General features: G+C 40.8%; 1 pseudogene; it reads right to left on the bottom strand.

Moving 5' to 3' along the window:
• LOC103122660 (mitotic spindle assembly checkpoint protein MAD2A-like) overlaps window positions 1-16,909 on the bottom strand; it is a 71,575-nt pseudogene extending 54,666 nt beyond the window's left edge.
• Window positions 16,910-17,465: the final 556 nt, after the last annotated feature.

The following is a 17,465-nucleotide window of genomic DNA, read 5'->3' as shown; positions in this document are numbered from 1 at the left end:
CAAGGTAATCATTAACCCAAGCACAGAGCAACACAATGTATAGCCACATGTTGACCTATAAACTATTTGATCAAAAATGAAAAATTACCATACAAGGTTTGATCACAAGCTTCACAGTGCATATTTCCCTGGGGGTAAATTACAGGCACCTCAGGGTAAATTACAGGCACTTTAGAGGAAGGGGGGAAAAGGAGGGTCAGGTTGAGCAAGAACATATGTAGTGGCTTTCAAGTTAGGCCAAACACAATGTACAGTAATTCATGGCCTTTGTTTTAATGGAATAGGAGAGGCATGTGTAGAAAGATAGCCCCTTTTCCGGAGAAGCCATCTATCATTAGTTCAAGAGGTCCAGGGAACCTGCCCTTCTCTCTACATAAAGGGAAAGTTGGGGGCCAACCTGATTGAACCTCATGGAAACAATGTCCTGGACTTTCTGGGACAGTGAACCTTATTCTCCAACACAAAATATTTTTGAAGGATTGAAGATAACATTGGTTTAGAAGTATATATATTATAATACAATTTCACAGCTTTTTGAAATATGTTTTACCACATCTCACCCAACTCCAGTTGTCAAATCCTTACTCCAAAGTCTATTAGAGTTGACTTCTGGGAGGCATGGTTTATGGAGTAGCAACAACCAGATCTGCGCTCTCCCCAAGACAACAATTAAACACAGCAAGAAACCCAGTTGGACCTATAATCTACAGCTGAAAGATCTAGATCCTCAGATGGGTGCTCACACCTGGTTGGAGTAAAAGGGAGTGCAGGTTGAAAGATCAACACAGTCAAGCCAGAGCTCTGGGCAGTTGACACAGAACAGAGTCCTGCCATTTTGGACAGTGAGTGCAGGTGCTAGCACCAGAAGAAAAGGGAACTTAAACCTCCCAATTTTTGATTCAGGGGTTTTATTAGTCTTTTGAATTTAAGGCAAAGAACAAAAAACAAACAGCTTTCACAACCAAAAGACAGCACCCCCCCACACACACACCCACCACCACGGATCATACAAACAAGAGATGCCTAGAGATCACAATACCATGACCAGCTGGCCAACTATAACCAGTACTATCAATGTGTAAATAAAGAAATAAGCAACCAAATATGCCACTACACGCAGATAGAAGTGAAACAGAGGGAATCCAAGAAATTCCAGACACAGAGAGACTATCAGAGACAGACTGTAGAAAGCTCATAATGAGATCTCTCCAAGAATCTAAACAAGAATTGTAAGAACATTTTACATTGGAATTAAGACACACAAAAGAGGAACTAAGAACAGAATTTGATAAGAAGCTATAAAACTTGAAATAAGAACTTCAAGCAGAGTTCACCAAACTTTAGGAAGCATGAAAGAAAAATTCAGAGTTGCAAGGACAGAAAGACAACTTTAGTACATTTCAAATTCAGGTTTAGGAAGTAGATTTACACACTCAGAAGAAAGAAATTCCAATCTAGAAGATAGGACTAGCCCACTGTTTCAATTCAAAGGTGAGGAAGAGGGGGGCAGAGCCAAGATGGCAACTCCCAATGCTCACATTCAATGGGGAATCAATTACAGAAACCAGACCTTCCACTTTCTACACCCCATAATGACCCTGGGTCCATACTCCCAGAAGGTTAAAGAATGGTAAAGTTAACGTGAGGCGATGGGATATGAAGCTCTGGTGGTGGGAATTGTACCCCTCTTATCCTATGGTCTTGTCAGTGTTTCCATTTTATAAATAAATATATATGTTTTTAAAAATATGAGGGAGAGGAAAGGTTTAGAAAGAATGATGTGACTGTGAAATTGCTGACTCCATCAAATGATCGAATGATAGGAATATCTGAGGATGAAGACCTGGTCAAAGAACCAGAGTTAATTTTCTGAGAAATTTTAGCTGAGAATTTTCCTCACTTAGGAAATCCTCAGAACATATTTATTCAAGAGACAGACTGATCACCCAGGTTCATAATTCCAACCAACAGCAAGGCACATTATTGTAAAACTATTAAAACTCAGTGACAAAAGAAAAATTTTGCAGGCTGCTAGGGAAAGGAAAGACGTTACATACAAAGGCAGAGCTATCAGACTTTCATCAGATTTTTCTTCATGAACCCTAGAGGCAAAGAGAGAATGGAATGACATATTCAAAGTACTAAAGGAAAGGGAATTCTAGGAAACACACAACCAAAGAAAAGACAAATGGAAACTGAATATAAGAGGCTGGAACAAGATGTTCCAAGCTAATAACTCACAAAAAATGACAGGAACAACTATTCTGTTCTCTGATAAAATATACTTTCAGGCAAAAAAAGTAATCAGAGACAGAGAGAGGGACACGACATAATGGTTAAAGGGTAAGTCCAACAAAAAGATATGACCATCATAAATATATATGCCCCAAACTCAGGAGCACAGAAATATTTAAAACAAACATTTACTGAATTCAAGGAAGACACTGACAACAACACAATAATAGTAGGATATTTCAACATGCCACTCACAGAAAGAGGCAGAACCCCTGGACAGAGAATCAATAGAGAAATAGCAATCTTAAAAGAAACCATAGATGAAATGGACCTAATAGATATATACAGTGCTTTACATCCCAAAAATAATTAACTCATCACCAGAGAAATGCAACTCAAGGAAGACTGGTTCTGAAATAAGTGTGTCTTTCAATGTTCCCATCTGTAACCATAAGCTGCAAGCTCAGACCAGTAGGGACTTAGAGGCTACACATGCTCTGATGCTAAATATATATATGTCCTAGGTCAAGAGAATGAAGGTAAATAGTTAACTTTATTCACAGAATTTTTTTCAACAGTGGGAGCTACTCACTGCCCTAAAACAGCTTTCTAGTCTTTTCTCTACTTTGATACTGTTCTCTCAGACAATAGTCTTATTTAACTTCAGGCTAGGTATCAAACTCAAGTAAAACTACTATAGGTGTGTGCTCTCAGAACATGCCTAGAATGGACTCCCTAGCTTTCTTCTGCCCTAAGATCCTTAATCCTATGTGCTCTATTCCTACATTTTTGTTCCTGTTCATTAATCATTTTGTCTGAACTTTTGTCCTACCACCTTCCGGACAGCAAGTTACAGATGCTATCATGATTTCATCCTGACTTCTCTGGGCAGACAACCTCACCAGGGTGTCCTGGAATCAAGCCTCTCCAGAGCTCGGGCCCACTAGGGAAAGATAGAAACAGGATGGGGGTATGGATCGACCTGCCAATGCCCATGTCCAGCAGAGAATCAATTACAGGAGCCAAAATTCCTACATTCTTCACTCCAAAAACAACCTTGGTCCATACTCGCAGTGGAGGAGAAGTGATAGGAAGAAGATAAGAGGGTTCTGAACTCCAGCTCCATCAGCACCCAGAGAGAGAAAATGAAAAGGAGAGGGACATATAGAGGTAGTATTGTTGTTATGAGTAGCTTGGAGGTGGTGAGAAAATTGGATTAGGAAGCAAAAGGGGTCTACTATGTATAAATGTAGACAGATAGTTATAGAGGTAATGGTTGTCCCATGTCTACAACCTTGGGAGAACTATGGTGGCTTACAATGGGGAGACTGAAGATTCAGAACTCTGGTGGTGGGAGTGGCATGTATTTAAACCCCTGTTGATATGTAATTTTGTAAAATAAAACTAAACAAATGAATAAATAAATAAATTAGTCTAAAGTAGACACTGTTTCATTATGCACTTAATACTGACTCGCTACTTAGACTTAGATACCCTCCTCACCTACTTCCTATTACAATTCTCTCACTCACTCCTAAGTTAACCTTATCAAAGCAAGGACTGCAAGATCTGAATAAGGGTAAGAGACTGGCATACTTTAACAATGACTCACTAAAGACTATTGTGTATTTTTGCTTTCCGGCATATATTTTGCCCTAATTTATAGATATATGTGAACATATGCTCTATCTTACGGGACCTGGCCTATATCTAGGTTTTGGGACTTTGTTAGGAAGTGAACCTCCTGGAATGGAATCAGAGATTAGCCTGAAAGGAAAGGTCTTACCTGAGTGAGGAGGGTGAAGAGTTGGCAATCCATGCCTTATGTCTGTGTTCACAGTCTGAGGTGAAGCATGCTGAGATGGTACTTGTTGCACTGATTAGGTTGGGATCAGCAGATGTAATATCATTTGGCCTGACTTGAGAGAAGCATGCAGGGAATTGAGCCCCACCTCAGAGGTTCCAGGATTGGGAAAAATATAGGCTCTATAGACAATGCAGGAGATTCCTATTGTCTTAGAGTTTAAGAAGACAGTAGATAGTTATTGTAATAATCACATTGTTTGGCAGTTGGGTTAACTTTGAAGAATCCCTTTGTTAGGAATTGCTGTATCATACACACTCTCACCATATTTCATGTCCTTTGACATTGTTTGTATATAGCTATGCCACCAGTTGCTTTTGCTCTCCCTGGACTAAGCTTTTAAGAGAGTCACCATATCAAAGACTCAGCCTATATATTAAAAAGACTAAGTCTGTGCTTTAAAAAGTTTGAGATATTCAATCAATTTTCCACTCTCATATTAATTAGTGGTTTATAAGACTGCAAACTGATAGGAGTGTAGATAAACACCATTCCCACCACCAAAAGACTGTGTGCCATCCCCTCCCCCCACCCACCCTCACCCCATGACGCTGAAAATTCACCCTCACCCTCCACCCAGGGTTTATTCTTTGGTGCCATACTCCAAATTCAGTCAACTCCTGCTTTCAATTGCCCTTTCTGTTCTTCTTTCTCAACTTCTGCTTATGAGTGGGATCATCCCATACTCATCTTTATCTTTCTGACTTAGCTCTCTTAACATAATGTCTTCTAGCTCCATCCACAATGGGTCAGAGAAGGTGGGTGCATTGTTCTTAATAGCTGTGTGGTATTCCATTGTATATATATATATATATATATATATATATATATATATATATATATATATATATCTCACAGCTTATTCAGCCACTCATCTATTGTTGGGCACCTGGGTTGCTTCCAGGTTTTAGCTATTATGAATTGTGCTGCTATGAACACAGGTGTGCACATTTCTTTTTGGTTGGGTGTTAGGAAGTCCTTGGGGTATATCCCCAGGAGAGGAATTACTGGGTCATATAGAAGGTCCATGTCTAGCCTTGTGAGAGTTCTCCAGACTGCTCTCCGCAGAAGCTGGACCAATTTACATTCCCACCAACAGTGCAGAAGGGTTCCTCTGTCCCCACAGCCTCTCCAGCATTTGTTGCTGCTGTCCTTTTTGATGTATGCCATTCTCATAGGAGTGAGGTGGCATCTCAATGTTGTCTTAATTTGCATTTCTCTGACAATCAGCGACCTGGAGCAATTTTTCATATGTTTGTTAGCCTTTTGGATCTCCTCTGTAGTGATGTTTTATTCATATCCTCTGCCCATTTTTGAATGGGGTCATTTGCTTTTTTGGTGCTAAGTTTGCTATTTTGGTGATTAGTCTCTAGTCTGATGCATGGTATGTGAAGATCTTCTCCCATTCTGTGAGGGGTCTCTTTGTTTGTATGATAGTTTCTTTGACTGTGCAGAAGCTTTCCAATTTGATGTAGTTCCACTGGTTTATTTCTGCTTTAGTCTTCCAAGCAGTTGGATTTGTTTCATCAAAGATGTCCTTGAGGTTTAGGTGGGAAAGTGTTTCACCAATGTTTTCCTCTAAGTATTTGATAGTTTCTGGTCTAACATCCAGGTCCTTGATCCATTTGGAGTTGAGTTTTGTTTCTGGTGAGATACGGTGGTTCAATTTCATTCTTCTGCATGTTTCAACCCAGTTTTCCCAGCACCATTTATTGAAGAGAGCCTCCTTACTCCATTTAATACTTTGGACCCCTTATCAAAGATTAGATGTCCATAGGTGTGGGGGTTTAGTTCTGGGCATTCAGTGCTGTTCCACTGGTCTGTGTGCCTATTTTTGTTCCAGTACCAGGCTGTTTTGGTGATGATGGCCTTATAATATGGCTTGAGATCTGGGAGTGTGATGCCTCCATTTCTGTTTCTTTTCCTCAAGATTGTTTTGGCAATTCTAGGTGTTTCCTGGTTCCAGATAAGTGACTGTAGTTTTTCTTCTATTCTCTTAAAGAAGGATGGTGGAACTTTGATGGGTATTGCATTAAATTTGTATATGGCTCTGGGGAGAATATTCATTTTGATGATATTTATTCTTCCAATCCACGAGCATGGGATGTCTTTCCATTTCTTGGTATCAGTTTCTATTTCCTTGAATAGTGACTCATAGTTTTCAGTATACAAGTCTTTCACTTCTTAGGTCAACTTTATTCCTAGGTATTTTATTGATTTTGCTGTAACAGTGAATGGGAGTGATTTCTGGATGTCTTATTCTTCAGATTTAGTGTTTGCATAGAGAAATGCCACTGATTTTTGCACACTGATTTTGTAGCCTGACACATTGTTATATTGCCTAATAACTTCCAGTAGTTTTCTGCTGGATTCTTTAGGTTTTTCTATGTATGCTATCATATAATCAGCAAATAGTGAGAGCTTGACTTCTTCCCTTCCAATCTGTATTCCTTTGATTTCTTTCTCTTGCCTGATTGCTATGGCAAGAATTTCCGATACTATGTTAAAGAATAGTGGTGATAGTGGACAGCCCAGTCTAGTTCCCGATCTGAGGCGAAATGCTTTCAACTTCTGTCCATTGAGTACTTTGTTGGCTGTAGGTTTGCTATATATGGACTCCACTAACTTGATGAATTTCCCATCTATTCCCTTTTTTTGTAGTGTTTTGAGCAAAGTGGGTGTTGGATTTTGTCAAAGGCTTTCTCTGCATCTATTGAAAAAATCATGTGGTGTCTGGTTTTGCTTTGATTGATGTGGTGAATGACATTGATTGACCTACCTATGTTAAACCAGCCTTACATTCCTGTAATAAATACCACTTGGTTGTGATGAACAATATTTTTGATATACTGCTGTATCCGGTTGGACAGGATCTTGTTTAATATTTCGGCATCTATGTTCATCAGAGTACTAGTCTATAGTTTTACTTTTTTGTTATGTCCCTATCTGCTTTTGTTATCAAGATGATGTTGGCTTCATAGAAGGTAGAAGGAAGTATTCCTGTTTCTTCAATCTTGCGGAAGAGCTTTAGAAATATAGGTATTAACTGTTTCCTAAAAGTTTTTTAGAATTCGTTTGTGAAGCCATCTGGTCCAGTACTTTTGTTGTTGGGGAAATTCTTAATAACAATTTCGATTTCTTTTCTGTGATTGGTGCATTTAGGTTTTGTAGTTCTTGATTCAGTTTTGGAAGGGCATATGTTACTAGGAATTCTTACATTTCTTACAGATTCTCTAGCTTGGTGGTGTATAGTTCTTCACACAAGTTTCGCGTGATTTTCTGGATTTCTGTGATGTCAGTTGTGATAACTCCTCTATCATTTACAATTCTATTAATTGAGTCTTCTCCTTTTTTCTATGAGTCTGGCTAGGGGTTTGTCAATTTTGTTTAATATTTCAAAGAACCAACATTTGGCTTCATTGATCTTCTCTATGGTCCTATTATTTTGGATGCTGTTTATTACTGCTCTAATTTTAGTTATTTCTGTCCTTCTGGTTGCTTTAGGGTTCCTATGTTCCTCTTCTTCTAAGTCCTTAAGGTGTGCAGTAAGGTCATTTATTTGGACTTTTTCTTATTTTTTAATATGTGACTCTATGCCTATGAGATTCCCTCTTAGTACTGCTTTAGCTGTGTCCCAAATATTTGGTAGCATGTGTCTTCATTTTCGTTTGGTTCCAGGAACGTTTGTATTTCTTTCTTGAGTGTCTCTCTCACCCAGTGGCTCTTAAGAAGTATGTTGTTTAGTTTCCAAATTCTGTGTCTTTTAGTAATTTTCTGTTTGTTGTTAAATGTTAGCTTTACTGCATTGTGGTCTGAGAAGGAACTTGGGACGATTTCAATGCTCTTGAATTTGTTGATGCTGTCTTTGTGGCCTAACATGTGGTCTATTCTTGAGTATGTGTTGTGTGGATTAGAAAAAGAATGTGTATTCGAGTTTTGGGGGTGAATAACTCTGAAAATATCCAGGAGGTCTAGCCTGTCCATCTCTTCATTTAATTCTCTTGTTTCTTTATTGATTCTCTGCTAGTTGATCTGTCTAAGTGTGAGAGTGGGGTGTTAAAGTCTCCCACTATTATTATATTACTATTGATGTGTTTTTGTAGTTCTTTCAGTAGGTGTTTGATATATTTAGATGGTCCCTCATTGGATGCATAGATGTTAATAATTGTTAAATCTTCTTGGTTGATTGATACAGCAAACCCTAACAAAAGGACTTTTCAAAGTTAACCCAATTACCAAATAATGTGATGATAACATTAACTATCCATTGTCTTTTTGAACCCTAAGACAGCAGGAACCTCACATCTTCACTACAGAGCCTCTACTTCCCCCAGTCCTGAAACCTTTGGATAGGGCCCACTTTCCCGTATGCCTCTCCCAATCCATATCAAATAATATTGCATCTGCTGATCACAACCTAACCAACACAACGGTTGCCACCTCAACATGCTTCACTTCAGACTGTGCCCAGACTTCACATGTGGAATGACAACCCTTCAGCTACATTACTCGGGTGAGACCTTTCCTTTCATAGTATTCTCTAATTCCATCCCAGGTGGTTCACTTTCTAACAAAGTCCCATAACCTAGATATATACCAGTTTCTGTGAGAGAGAGATCATATGTTCACATGTATCTGTAAACTACTGCAAAATATATACCTGAAAGCAGAAGTACACTAGAGTTTTCAGTAAGTACCCCCCCCAACACTTCCTCTCCACTATTCCAAGCTTTGGGTCCATGATTGCTCAACAATTTGTTTGGCTTTGTATGTTAACTCTCTTTTCAGTCACCAGGTTCCAGATGCCATCAGGATGTCGGCCAGGCTTCCCTGGACTGAAGACCCCACCAATGTGTCCTGGAGCTCTGCTTCCCCAGAGACCCACCCTAATGGGGAAAGAGAGAGGCAGACTGGGAGTATGGACCGACCAGTCAACGCCCATGTTCAGCGGGGAAGCAATTACAGAAGCCAGACCTTCCACCTTCTGCACCCCACAATGACCCTGGGTCCATGTTCCCAGAGCAATAGAGAATGGGAAAGCTATCAGGGGAGGGGGTGGGATATGGAGATTGGGTGGTGGGAATTGTGTGGAGTTGTACCCCTCCTACCCTATGGTTTTGTTGATTTAACCTTTCTTAAATAAAAAAAAAATAAAATAAAAAGGGAGTCGGGCTGTAGCGCAGCGGGTTAAGCGCAGGTGGCGCAAAGCACAAGGACCGGTATAAGGATCCCGGTTCGAACCCCGGCTTCCCATCTGCAGGGTAGTCCCTTCACAGGCGGTGAAGCAGGTCTGCAGATGTCTATCATTCTCATCTCCTCTCTGTCTTCCCCTCCTCTCTCCATTTCTCTCTGTCCTATCCAACAACGACAACAACAACAATAATAACTACAACAATAAAACAACAAGGGCAACTAAAGGGAAGAAATAAATAAAATAAAAAATAAAAAAATTACTTTCATAAGCGGCAGATGCTATAGCACTAAGATTCAATCAATCCTAATGGCAACCAGCAGTTATTTCTGGGGTTCAGTGCCTCATGGTAACTTTGTTCTGATGGCTTTTTAAAAATAGAGTAAGATACACAGAGAGAGATAACTGTAGCACTGCTTCACCACTCATGAAGCTTGCCCCCTTCAGTTAGATACCAGGGGCCTGAACACAGATTCAAGTTCTTTACCATGTGAAGTACCACCTGTTTTCCCATCCTATCTTCCACATCAGGGTGGTCTTAAAATCTACTTAGCCTCAAGGGCCAGGCAGTGATGTATCTGTTTAAGTGCACATATTATAATGTGCAAGGACCCAAGTTCAAGCCCCTGCTCCACACCTGCAGGAGGAAAGTTTCACAAGTGGTGAAGCAGGACTACACTTGTCTCTCTGTATTTTTCCCTTTTTATTTCTTCCCCTCTCAATTTCTCTCTGTTTCTATCCAATAATACATTAAAAATATGATTTAAAAAAACTACTTAGACCTTGCCCTCAATGTGGATCAACAATAGTAGGGAATGCAACATACTCTACCTATCACCCTAAGAAGATGGGTCCTGAAATTAATGCAGCCCGGAATGTTCCTAGCCATGACCACAGAATGCAAGCTCAGACCTATAGGGATGCAGAGGTTACCTGTGTAACCTATGTGCTAAACATGGGCTTCTGATCAAATTGATGGGGTTTACAGTTTAACAGTATTTATATTCTTTTTCCATATTTGGTAGCTACAGTCTTCCCTGATCCAGCTTTCTAGTCCTTTTTCTAGCTATGACACCATCTCTGCAGACAACAACTTGGGCCCACCTGCATACTAGATATCAGGGTCAGGCAAAAATTACTAAAGTCATGGGCCCCTTGGAATATAACTAAAACAGACCTATTATCTTTTTCCAAAAGAGAGACCCTAAATCTCCATCTGCAATACTCTTGTCTTTAGGTTCATGATTAGTCAACATTTTTTTCTGCTTTATATCTTAACTCTTTTTCAGCCACCAAGTTCCAGATGCTACCATGATGCCAACCTGAATTCCCTGGGCAGACAACCCCACCACCAATGTGTCCTGGAGCCCTGCCTCCCCAGAGCCCTGCTCCACTAGGGAAAGTAGATACAGGATGGGAGTATGGATCAACCAGTCAATGCTCATGTTCAGCAGGGAAGCAATTACAGAAGCAGACCTTCCACCTTTTGCACCCCATAATGACCCTGAGTCCATACTCCCAGAAGGATAGAGAATAGGAAAGCTATTGAGGTAGGGTATTGGATACAGAGTTCTGGTGGTGGGAACCATGTTGAATTATCCTATGATCTTGTCAATATTTCCACTTTATAAGTAAAAATTTTAAAAAAGTAAAAATAAATAAAATTATCAGATGCAGTTTTAAAAAAAACTAGTCTCATGTGTTCTCCTTTTCTTCCCATATTTCCAATACCATCTTGATTACCCTTAATACTTACCCAGAGCAGTAAGAAAGAAGCAATTTCCCCTACCTTTCCCTCCGAGGACTACGAGAAAATTAATTTAGAGAAAAACATACAAACACATGCACATGTATTCACACTGAGGAGGGGAGGGAGAAAGAAACAGAGAGATTTGCTGACTAGTTCTTGACATCTGAGAAAAAGATTGATCTTTGGTCTTATATCTCAAGATCTGATAATCTTATGAGTCTCATGCTCTACCGACTGAGCTAGCTGGGTGGCACTACGAGATCTGATAGTCTTATTTCACTTGAAAACAATCTAAGAATAAGCTAACAGCTGAAGCAAATATAAATAAGGAGTTTCCTAAAATAGAAAAAATTTTCCTGAATTCAGTAGTCAAGATGATGTTCCTGGTGAAAGAGGTTCTCTTGTTGTTTGACTTCATTACAAGAATGTGCATTCATGTTTCAGTATGTGTGTACATTAAACATAGTTCTCTCTCATACACACATCCACCAGTCTTCATTTTGAATATCTACTTTAAATACCATTATTTTTTGAGCATCAGGCATGTACAAAACCTGGTGAGATTTGGGTAGCTGGAAAAAATGAAGTTCTGGAGAGAAGACAGCAAAGTGGAAAGTATGGTTGTAAGAATACAAAGGAACTGCACAAATGATGAAGGAAATTTCATTAAACCATTATAAATTTACTATTTTTTATTGATTTAATAATGATGGACAAGACCATAGGATAAGAGGGATACAATTCTACACAATTCCCACCACCATATTTCCACATCCCAACCCCTCCACTGGAAGTTCTCCTATTCTTTATTCTTCTGGGAGCATGGACCCAGGGCCATTATGAGGTGCAGAAAGTGGAAGGTCTGGCTTCTGTAATTGCTTCTCCACTAAACATGGACATTGGCAGGTTGATCCATACTTTCAGCCTGTTTCTATCTTTCCCTAGTGGTGTAGGGCTCTGGGAAGGTGAGGTTCCAGGACACAATGGTGAGGTCATCTGCCCAGGGAAGTCAAGATGGCATCATGGTAGCACCTGCAACTTGATGGCTGAATAGCAGTAAGATATAAAGCAGGACAATTTGTTTAATAATCAGAAACCTAAAGGTCAGAATAGAGAAGATGAAACCAATGGTCTTGGTGTGGGAAGAAGCTAGGTAGTCCATTTTAGACACAGGAATTTATTCTTGAACACAGAAAGAATCCTAACATGTAACAGAGTTTGCATAAAATGCAAAGACTGTGGGAAGGATAGTATCTTACTGGAAATAGCTGACAAGCTGGCAGAAGACAGGCTTTTATAGAAAAGCAAATAAAACTGAACAGAAAACAGAAAAAAGAGCAGAAGTAGAAATAGGGAGAGAAGTTGAACGAAGAGAATAGAAATCACCAAAAATAAAGTTTGCATCAAAAATGTGTTTGTGACAAGATGAAATGCTAGTACATCAAACCAAAAATCTCTTACACATTAAAAACAAACCTCAAAAGGATAAGCCAGCAACCCAAAATTGGAAGAAAATATTTGCACTTTGCACATCTGACAAGAGATTAATATTATACGTCTATAAAGAATTCATACAGTTCAAGAAATGAAAAAAAAGTAAAAAGTGAGCAAATGAACTGAGTAGACAGTTTTCTAAAGAAGATATACACGACTCCACATCACTTATCATTAGGGAGATACAAATTAAAACTACACTGAGGGGTTGGGCGGTAGCACCAGGTTAAACACACATGGCGCGAAGTGCAAGGACTGACTTAAGGATCCCGGTTGGAGCCACTGGCTCCCTACCTACGGGGGTGGGGGGGGGTCCCTTCACAAGTGGTGGAGCAGGTCGCAGGTGTCTATCTTTCTCTCCCCCTCTCTGTCTTCCTCTTCTCTCTCCATTTCTCTCTGTCCTATCCAACAACAATGACAGCAATAACAACAACAATAATAACAACAACAGTGAACAACAAGGGTAACAAAAGGGGAAAAAAATGGCCTCCAAGAGCAGTGATTTAATGATTTGTAGTGCAGGCACCAAGCCCAACAATAACCCCAGAGGCAAAAAATAAAAAGATTAAAAAATGATGAAATAAAAAAATAAAACTACACTGAGATTTCATCTCACACCTATGAAAATGACCTACATCAACAAAACAGGAAAAGACAGGTGATGGAAAGTTGTGGTGGGATTCAAACTGGTGAAATCCCTTTGGAAAACTCTATGGAGTATCCTTAAACAAATAAAAAGGAAAATTCTTATGATTCAGCAAAACCACTTTTTAGGCATCTATTCAAACGATGTGCAAACATTAATTTGAAGGGACATATGCACCACTGTATTAATAGTTGCATTATTCACAATAGCCAAAGGGTGGAAGCAGCCTAAATGCTCATGGACAGATTACAGATAAAGAAATTGTGGGATGTATAGTCCATGGAGTGTTATTGTGCAATCAAAAAGATGATATTGTATCCTTTAGGACAAAATTGATGTAACTGGTAGTGATTATACATAGAGAAATAAGAGGTGAAGGTCTACTACTAGTTGGTCTTATATGTGACATACAGAGAATTGAAACATGTGACCTCATTAAAAAAAAAAAGTAAACAATGTGTCCTGGAGCTCCGCTTTCCCAGAGACCCACCCTACTAGGGAAAGAGAGAGGCAGACTGGGAGTATGGATCGACTAGTCAACGCCCATGTTCAGCCAGGAAGCAATTACAGAAGCCAGACCTCCCACCTTCTGCAACCCACAAGGACCCTGGGTCCATACTCCCAGAGGGATAGAGAATGGGAAAGCAATTGGGGAGGGGACGGGATATGGAGATTGGGTGGTGGGAATTGTGTGGAGTTGTACCCCTCCTATCCTACAGTTTTGTTAATGTCTCCTTTCTTAAATAAATAGATTAATACATAAATAAACAAACTAAACTTTGTGAGAACTATACAGGTTATTATTGAGAGGGTGGGGGCACAGACTTTTGTTGGTGGGTGCAGTGTGAAACTGTACCCTGTAATCTTACAATCTTTCAAACCACTATTAATCACAAATAGAAAAGATGATTTGGGGGAAAATAGTGTGTGAGGGGGCATTAAGAAATAGGACAGGGAGTCGGGCTGTAGCGCAGCGGGTTAAGCGCAGGTGGCGCAAAGCACAAGGACCGGCATAAGGATCCCGGTTCGAACCCCGGCTCCCCACCTGCAGGGGAGTCGCTTCACAGGCGGTGAAGCAGGTCTGCAGGTGTCTATCTTTCTCTCCTCCTCTCTGTCTTCCCCTCCTCTCTCCATTTCTCTCTGTCCTATCCAACAACGACGACAACGACAATGATAACTACAACAATAAAACAACAAGGGCAACAAAAGGGAATAAATAAATAAAATAAAATATTAAAAAAAAAAAAAAAAAAAAAGAAATAGGACACCATTAGTATTCATGCCTTGCCATGCATATAGCTCAGGACTGAGCCAGGCACTATTTGAGAGTTGCTTTGATAATGGAGGAAGTTCCAGTACTATGATATCTCTCTTTCTCACTCTGTCTAAATATAAAAGGCTCCTGGAACAGTGAAATCATGTATTTGTGTGGTTCCAAGTCCACCCACACATAGAAAAAAATAGTAATTATGACCACCTCCTTTGTCTTGCTTTTTCTTACAGTTTCCTCACTTTCTTATCCTTCATTTTCTAATTTTTGCTATTTAATTATCTTCAAGTATTTACTTGTTTATTATTGGACAGATACAGAGAGAAATTAAGGAGGGAGGGAAGGAGAGAGAGAGAGAGGAAAAGAGGCAGAGAGATACCTCCAGCCCTGCTCCACCACCTGTGAAGCTTTCTCCCTGTGAGGACCAGGGGCTTGAACCTGGATCCTTGAGCATTGTAATATGTACACTTAACCAGGTACACCACTGCCTGGCCCTTGATTTTAACTCTTTTTAAATTTTATTTAATTTTTTTCCTCCAGGGTTATTGCTGGGGTTAGGTGCCTGCACTACAAATACACAGTTCCTGGAGACCATCTTTTTTCCATTGCTGTTGCTATTGTTGTTGTTGTTGTTGCTATTGTTATTGTTGTTGCTATTGTTGTTGCTGGATAGGACAGAGAGAAATTGAGAGAGGAGGGGAAGACAGAAATGGGGAGATAGCTGCAGACCTGCTTCACTGCCTGTGACACGACCCCCCTGCAGGTGGGGGAGCCCAGAGCTCGAACCAGGATCCCTTCCTCATCCTTAGTCTTAGCATTATGTGTGCTTAACCTGGTGCACTACCACCTGCTCCCTCTCCCCTTTTTTTAAAAATAATTTGTAATTTATTGATGATTAACAAGATTGTGGGATAAGAGGGGTACAATTCCATACAATTCAATTCCCACCACCAGAATTTCATATCCCCTTCCCTACTTAGAGGTTTCCTTATTCTTTATCCCCCGGAAGTAAGGACCAAGAAGCTTTAAAAGGAGCAGAAGGTAGAAGATCTGTCTTCTATAATTGATTCTCTGCTGGACATGGGCATTGGCAGGTTGATCCATACTCCAAGCCCATTCCTATCTTTCCCTGAGAGGGCTAGGTCTCTATGGAGGTGGGGTTCCAGGACTTATTAGAGAGGTCATCTACCCAGGGAAGTCAGGTTGGTGTCATGGTAGCATCTTCAACTTGGTGGCTGAAAAAGGGCCATCATAGACTGCTTTTTAATTCTTAATGTGGATATAGTTGATTTAGCTGACAGAAAGATAAAAAATAGTGTGCCAATCCTCAGCACAAATAGAGGAAGTATATACTAATAAGAAGCCAAGATATAAGCAAGAAAATATGGAGTTCAACAAATTTATTATAACTTATTCTTTTTCCCATTAGAGTGTTTTAGTCTTGGTTTGTTTTTTCACAAGTAACATTCAAGAATCAAGATTATATTACATAATCTTTAACGTGGGGACAAATAGGAGATAGTCTAGAAAGTATTAAAACAAAATACATCTGGGAAGACTGGGTTATAAGCACTATCCATTAAACAAAACAAATTAGATTAAACAGAGGAAACTGGCAATAGAATTTTCCAGAGAGAACTGATTTAGGATTAAAGGAAGTGAGGGGAATGTCCATCCCTGGAAACTGTTGGGACCTGCTTGGCCTCGATCTAGGCCCAGCAGACACTTACTAAGCCTGGCTCGAGTTTCACTGATGGTCACTAACTTCCTCAGAGTGACACAGCACTTCCTGTGAGCCTTGCCTGAATTCACCTCTGCCCTCCAACTGATGATGTGTAAAGAGCATAGGCCCCACGATGGTGACGCCACCTCACACCACCTCTAACGTCATCTCATCCTATCTCTCCATCCCTGCCCCCCCCCCCCCCCCCCGCCTATAAAGAATGGCCTTTTCCTCAATAAAGCGAGTCACTGCCTTAACAGAACTCCTAACTTGGTGTCTTTTCTTTTCTCAAGTCATCGTCACTCTCCCTCCCACTCAGCCCCAAAAGGGGGGTCCAGCTGGTCCAGATCTCCCTCCTCGCAACTACCTGTCAGGGAGAACCTGACAAACTGGTGCCCCGTGTGAGGCTGCTCAACGGAAGAATGCTGACGGGCCAATTGGTCTGCTGGTGAGTGTACCCCCATAACTTATGAGGCAGTCCTCTTCTCTTTCTTCCCCCTCTTACTTTGCCAACGCATGAAAGAATTGAATTTGTCACGACAACTGACAAGCTGTGGCCGGGGCTACTCTCCGGTGAGTCTTGAAGGTCTGACTTACCATATTCAAGTAACGGTGGCTGGTCTGGTCGTTGCCCCTGTCTTGACTGAATGATTGCCTCCGTGTGATTGTGTGCAAGCATATTGTGAGCCTCATGGCCTTCGCAGCCACGGGGCGTGAGCAGGCTCTCTACCTGCATGTCCGTGGAGTCGTTTCAGCTCAGTGGAGATTCTTGGCCATGCCAAGACCAAGGTTGGGGTTTATACGGCCACTCCTAAGCTAAGACTCCTTAAGGTCCTGCGAGGGGCCCGGCCAGGCGAGCACAGTTGATTGTCACCCCTCGGGTGCCAGTTCTTTTTCACCCCTTTTATTTCTAGTCCTATCATGGGTTCAACCTCATCCAAGGGGCAGCCAGATCCCTCCCTTGAATCCTTGCGTATTTTACTTAAGAGTCGAGGCTTGACTTTTTCTGATAATCAAGCCCTTCAAGCCTGGCGGTGCCTACTCAAGTTCGCCCCTTGGCTTCCTGTCACCAACCTCTTCGACTGGGACACCTGGGACTGAGTAGAAAAATTGATCACTTGGGCCCAGGTTGACCAAGGAGAGATGCCCCCTCTCGGGGTACTCCCTACTATAGCAGCTCTAAAAAGCTGCTTTCCACCCAGGCCTCCCAAGGAAACCAAAGAAAGATGGCCACAAAAGGAGACAGATTAATATTGACCCAAAGAAAGATGCACCCGATAAATTGTCCCCAC

The sequence above is a fragment of the Erinaceus europaeus genome, chromosome X (genome assembly GCF_950295315.1).
Source record: "Erinaceus europaeus chromosome X, mEriEur2.1, whole genome shotgun sequence".
Lineage (NCBI taxonomy): Eukaryota > Metazoa > Chordata > Mammalia > Eulipotyphla > Erinaceidae > Erinaceus > Erinaceus europaeus.
Note: the sequence above shows the minus strand (reverse complement) of the source record. Positions and strands in the feature narration are given on the sequence as shown.